The sequence below is a fragment of the Nannospalax galili genome, unplaced genomic scaffold, assembly GCF_000622305.1.
Source record: "Nannospalax galili isolate Female #2095 unplaced genomic scaffold, S.galili_v1.0 scaffold463, whole genome shotgun sequence".
Classification (NCBI taxonomy): domain Eukaryota; kingdom Metazoa; phylum Chordata; class Mammalia; order Rodentia; family Spalacidae; genus Nannospalax; species Nannospalax galili.
Genome location: NW_008349529.1, coordinates 445,173 through 450,653, shown reverse-complemented (window position 1 = coordinate 450,653; position 5,481 = coordinate 445,173).

Sequence of the window (5,481 nt, the reverse complement as noted above, 5' to 3'; positions counted from 1 at the left end):
CAAATACTTTCGACATTTTGACATTTTTTGCCTATTGAACAGAATGTGTTTCTAACAGGCCCAAGGATATTTTGACTTTTAGCCTAGAAACTGGCTGCATTTCTTTGGGGTCTTTTTACCCTAACTGCCTAGCCAGTTCTTCCTATTCTTATCATGCCATCCTCTGAAGGGGTTACCCAAATTGCCAACAGGGAATAGGGATGCAGACCTCTCTGGCTTCTTCTGTTCATGCTGAACAGGGACACAGGGTGAGGCAATTGGAGTACCCCTTCAGTGGGTCTATCTAAAAGACTCCCAAATTGCATAACTTGTGTCTCTAAGGGGTAGAAAAAATCCTTGAATCATGAATAGGAGATTTGAAGGAGAAGTAAAGGCAAGAGTAAATAATATTACAAATTCTAGACAGGGAACTAGAAAAAAGTCATAACAGGGCAGTTTTCAAATGTTCATATGAAGAGTCCACTGGAGTTTCTTGACGAGGGCTTCCAAAAGCATCCCTCTATTGGGTTCTTCCTCATTTTTCTTTTGTCTTCCAAGGATGGACTAGTTGGCTGGATAGAGTAGCTAGATATTGAGGTGAGTGTCCAGTAACCCTGCTTGTCACAGTGGCCAGAAGAAGGCATTGGAACCACTGGAGCTGGGCAGACCATTGTTAGTTGCCAGATGGGTGCTGGGAACCAAACCTGGGTCCTCTGCAAGAGCAACCGGTGTCCTTAAGTGCTGAGCTATTCCCCCAGCTCCTTAACTCTGAAATCTCAATGAATAAACCTAAGTGTGCATTTGCATTTTCATCACTTTCCCCTTGGATTTTATGTTTGTTTTTGATTCACTTATGCTTTTCTTCCCTGCCCCCTACATTGCAGCAATCAATACAGCTGATTGTATTCATGCCTTCAGTTGTAACTCAAATTCCATTAAGGTCTTGGTGCTGTCAGCCTTATCATGTTGGAGCCAGGGATTCCATTTCCCACTAACAAACTAATATCATCCATTAGTTTCTTCCTTATGTAGTGACAGTGTTTATTGGGCTTCCAATGCTAGTTTGGAGCTTAACTTTTGAAACATTTTATATTAATCCGACCTTTTTTGCCTTTAAAAATGGTCTCTAGGATTGAGACAAAGGTTTTCTGTTTAATGATGATTAATAGTCTATTTGGATGTATTCATCTGAAGAGCTGTAGATAGTTTTGCCATCAGACCACTTGTGTAAGTGCACAAACAGATGGGTCTTACTCCAAACCCTGGAGGCTGACAGACCAGGCGCCCCTTTAATTACTTGGGGAAGAAGATGTGCACAGCCATGTCTTCCTCCCAAGGACACTCTGATCCTCACTGTGACAGCTCCCAGATTTGATACCTGTCAATGAGGCAGATACCTCACTGCATTCGTTCAGTAAAAATCTTCCTGGATTGTGCTGCAGCTATCTCTCCTGAATAAGAACAAGAAGAGTTTCCAGTGAATAGAAGCACTGCCGGTGAAGCTGCAGCAGGTTTACACAGACTTCACGTTCACTCAGAAACAGAATTGTTAGAATGCTGTTTGGAAATTGCTTATGACAACTGGAAACGACAGTTTTAAAGCTAGAATTTGGTGATTCACATGGTCTCCTGTAGCCTGTTTCACTTGTAATCTGTTCTATGGGACTAATAATGCCTTTCTAAGGAGTTGGTTGTCAAGACAGGACTTTGAACTGGTTCACAGCAAGTGCTTGCACATGGTGGTTAACATGACATTTAGTTTCTAGATATATTTAGACGGTAACTATGATTATATGATTACTACTTTGCTATTTGCCATTCTAGTTCATAGAGTTAACCATGTTAGCCCATCTCATGAATGGAACATCTTCCACTGTGAAGTAAGCAAGTCAGGTTTCCTCATGTTTGTCAAGAAGCACTTAACCTCTCTCTTGAATAACTGTGCACATGAACAAACCATGTATTCTATCAAAGCCTAAAACAAGAATCTGAAGTTCCCCAAACATCAAAATTCAGGCAGATATTATTCAAAAATACAAATTCTGAAACATCAGAGAACTGGCACATTGCTCTGCATGTAATGAATGCTCATAATTATTTAACTTATTTATAAGGAAATAAGTAATATTGTTCGATTACAAGAAAGAACTGACTTGCTCTATTATTATTATTATTATTATTATTATACTTTTGTCTCTTTTTGAGACAGGGTCTCCCTGTAGCTTTATTATTTTTATACCATCAAGAAAGATTACTGCTTGGAGTACTTTCTTAATTACTTATTGATTTGAAGAATTTGTGACTAGAAGAAGTTAGTAGGTTTTTCTGCTCCTGACCTCTAGTTTTATAACTGAGGAGACAGAGGTCCTGAGTGTTCAATGACTGAACCATAGGAAGTGACTGAGGCCAAGCTAGAATCAGTCTACACTGACAGAAGGCATAAAGGAAATTCATCCCTGACTTTCACAAGCTTATGCATGTCAGTGCTATTGAGTGGACATTCTTGAAACAAGGTGGTCAATAGTACTGGAAGAGAAAAGGGGATTGACAGGGAATGTTATCTAAAAAAAGAAAAAAAAAGATTTTCACGAAGGAGAGACATCTTCCAAGTTAATTTTCACTGGATCCATGAGACCAAGAGGTGAGATAGTACTGTTGTTTGGTGATTACTCTGGGCCTAAGGACGCTGTTAATGGGAGACCAGTTTAACAGGCTGTTAAAAAGTTTAGGCTGCAGGTAATGTCCCTTTCTAGCAGGGGAGGAACTGCAGAGGTGACTGATAATGTTGGTGTGAGTAGAATTTTCTCTCAGGCAGAAATATCTATATTCCTTTACATTTGTAATGGGGAGAACCCATTCCATACCTCAGCTTTACAGGTTGGGGAGAAGGCTACTGTTCTACTCTGGCGAGTTTTAAACAGAGAGAACATTGAGTATATGACTTGAAGTCAGAGGTCTAACAGTGTTCGTCAGAGAGTAAAGCTGGATCTTCATCTTTCACTCTATTTTGTCTTGAAGATTATTCCCATTTATCAATATCATTTATTCATTCATTTATTCTATTCAGTGATTGCTAATGGAGTATCTAGGAGTATCTACTTACAGATAACAAATTGTTCTAGGCGTTGGGGTTATTGCAGTGAATAACTTGTCTGCATATTGCCTTCATTCTTGTGGGGGAGGAATCAAATTATATCTTTCTGTCCTTACTTATTCCTTTGTTACCCTGATTTCTTCCTTTCCTCTCTTACCTGGATGCATGCAGGCATTCCCACATTATTTCATATTTCACCTTCAACCCATGTTAAGCTACACTGTAAGCCAAAAGGTCCCTGAATCTTGCCAAAACCCGTATTTACCCAGTGGACCCAAACTGGCTGAGGTGCCTATTAATGTCTTTGGATGTACATGACCTCTCTGGGCTTCTTGGAATTCCTATTTATAATTCCAAATGCCTTCAAATAATTTTCACAAAAGATTCTGCCAACACAACTGCATTAATTGTTTGACCTTTGGGTGTATATTCGGGGAAGATAGAAACCAAGATTTGTGGTTGGGTTAAGTAATATATAAGATACAGGCCAGTTAGGGGAAGAGCATTTCAGCTGAGGAACAGCGTCTCCAGGTTTAAGTGATCCTGAAAAGCAAGCAGCCCATTTAAAGAGACTACTGTGAATTTTAGACAAAAGCTGCTAAGTACTTGTAATGAGAATGAAATCAATTACTGTTGCTGACCATTGATCAGAGGCACAGGGATTACTGGGATGGAGTTGTTTTCTAGAGTCCTTTGTGCAGGATCTACAAATGACATGCCATCTTGCCAAAGTGAAACAAGATTTTGATTTACAGCGCTTTTTTAGGGCAAGATGAAATGTCTCAAAGGTAGTCGGTGTTACTGAAAGTGACATTTTATCTTTGAAAGCCTCTGTGGCTGTGCTCATTTTTCTCCTTTAACATGGTGATGGAAAATCTAATCTTTAATGATATCACTCCTTATTTCCCTAACTATTCCCATTAGAAAGGCGATTTCACTTCACATTTGGTTCTCAGGAGGTTGAAATTAAATCAGATACAATGACATTGTAAATCAAAATGTCTTTGAATCCTATGATAGAAGGAAATTTATACAGTGCAAATTTTTATTTTTAAAATAACTCACAAAGTAGTTAATTATAATGGTATATTTTTGACATCATTTATTTCTCTTGTTTATTGTGTTAAGTCTATTGTACTTGGATTTCATGATGCTCTGATATACTTGGTATGACATCATATTTTCCAGAGTTGGCTGCTATAGTAGATCTCGTACCACAGGCTTTTCTTATAACATTCATATCGTTTCCATCAACTATTGTGGTCTGTGTCTCCTCTCCTTGAACCTGGGTTGCCTTTATGACCACTCTGACCAAGAGTTAGAAGTGATATACTTGACTTCTGAAGCTGAGTCATAAAATGGTCATGTACTTCCACCTTATTCTTTTGGGATACTTACTCTTAGAAACCAGCCCACATTCTGTATAGGTATACTGTTGGAATACTGACTGCTGCCCAGCTGAGATCCTACCTGACAGCTGACATCAACTCAAGGAGATTCTGAGATGCTTCTAGCCCTCAGGCATAGTTAACCCACCCCTCAGCTTCTCAGCCACCCCAGCTGACGCTATATGGTGCAGAGAGCAGCCCTGTTCAGATTGTAGACTCACTTATGAGCCAAATGTTTGAGTCCATTTATTTTACAGCAGAATATAAGTAGAAGGAATTGCTAACACACTTTACATACATCTGCCTTATTAATCTACTTTTTAAAAAAGGAGCTGCATTTTAGTTTGTCCAAACTGAAGAATAGTATTTTGACTCTTATAACCAGATAGAGATCATGAGCTCTAGTAACTGGACAGTAGCTTCTGGATGAGTGTCTGATGGAGTGGTTAAAGAGTGAGATTGTCTATACCACTTTATCACCTATGGACAAGTTGCTTGTTTTCATCATCCATAAAGTGGAGATAGTACCAATACCCTTAATTCATAGAGCTTTGAAGGTCAAGTGGTTTAATACATATAAAGGTCTTAGAACAATACTTGGCACAAAGCAAGCACTGAATGGACATTAGGTCCTATTACCAGCAACAGAACCTTGATACTTTATGAAAGCAATCCAACAATTCATTATGGGACCCATTAATGATTATTATATAGCTTTCTACATGTTCCTCCAAATGATAAGCATGAATTTTTCAATCCATAGCAGTGTTTTTTCATGAACTCTCAGGTTTCACTTCTTCAGTAACATGCTCTGATGAGAGTCTTTCACCTGTGGGGACATTGAAATAATTCTGGTCCAGACTTGATCCTCCTGGTACTTTTGCAGCTGAGAGGATGTCTGAGTTGTGCTGTAGGCTGATTATAATTATGTCTTCCGCTCTGCCTATGTTTCTGAAATTCAGTTTTAAAGTAGAGAGCAAAGGCTTGATTTATCCCTGGATTTCTAAGTATGGCTTTACT